Source organism: Sinocyclocheilus grahami, unplaced genomic scaffold (genome assembly GCF_001515645.1).
Source record: "Sinocyclocheilus grahami isolate Dianchi unplaced genomic scaffold, SAMN03320097.WGS_v1.1 scaffold12792.1, whole genome shotgun sequence".
In the NCBI taxonomy this organism is placed as follows: Eukaryota; Metazoa; Chordata; class Actinopteri; order Cypriniformes; family Cyprinidae; genus Sinocyclocheilus; species Sinocyclocheilus grahami.
In genome coordinates, this window is record NW_015514607.1 from 2305 (window position 1) to 3399 (window position 1095).

A 1095-nucleotide genomic window follows, 5' to 3' on the forward strand; every position below is an offset into this window, starting at 1 on the left:
CCCTGATCTCTGTCTTGGGGACTGTTGCTTTGCCTGGATGCAGGACATCCACAACCTGAAACAATAAAAGCATGAATGAGCAAATGCCAAAAGTGCAAATTAAATTACATTAAGCCAGCATACAAAATCTGCCACACGCTTACCATTTGCTTCCTTTGAAGCAGCCGGTTTGTCATGAACTTTCTGGTCCTTACTGTGACGGTCTCGTTCTGCAAATAAGACACATTTGTTTGAAACAGTTGAAATATTGAGGTTCAACTGAAAACTATGAGCTGGGCTGATGTTAAACTTGGATGAAACCATTTCTCAAATCATGACAGTCACATTTCTTACCCTAAACAGTTACTTGACAGCCATGTACTGTAAAACCTACCAACAGAATGTATTAATTTTATTCATCGCGATATTCAGAAAAAACCGTGAGCATGTTGTATAGATGCAGAGCAAAAGCTGTGAAGTATAAGACACTTGCTCTTTATATGGTTAGCTCTTTAGCTACATTAGCTTCATGGGCTCGATAAGAAATACAGGGGTCCATATAAGTTTTCCACTTTATACATTTCCCATTTCAGGTCTATGGATACATATATGCCTGTAATGTAATATTTTACCCCTCCTAGTCACTGTTAAGAGTAGCACGATGATATGAAACGACGCACCATTAGTCTACCGAAAAGTTCGTACACATTATATCCTCTAAATGAAGACATACATTGGTTATTATAAATATGTAGTGTGCTTTACGGCAAAAGTGTCAATATGAAACCAGCGGATGGAGAAGATTTAATTAGATTTTCATAATCATTTGTCCACAATCGACTCACCATCTTGGCGTCGGCTCGCTCAGGGACGAGGAAAAGGAAGACAGACCTGTAGGTGCCCGAGAATATGCCCGAGTGGTGGTATTGCCTGAATTAAAAGCGATGCTAAATAAAATTAGTTTTTAAAAATTGTGTTTTTATTTAAGAGACAAGACTTGAAAAATACTGCGATAACAGTGTTATATAAAAATAGAATAACCCACAGACCTATAAATTCACAATTATAAATGTAAGTCACGACTGGATGCTTAGAACGAAAGTGTTTTAAGTATTT

At 37.4% G+C, this 1095-nt stretch overlaps 1 long non-coding RNA gene across 1 annotated transcript; it reads right to left on the reverse strand.

Annotated features, from left to right (window-relative positions):
* Positions 1–39: 39 nt before the first annotated feature.
* On the reverse strand, positions 40–1095 carry LOC107578926 (uncharacterized). Its single transcript, XR_001608398.1, has 5 exons — positions 1029–1095; positions 825–909; positions 334–369; positions 144–209; positions 40–55 (listed from the first exon to the last, which is right to left on the reverse strand). It is a non-coding gene; the product is annotated as an uncharacterized lncRNA (long non-coding RNA).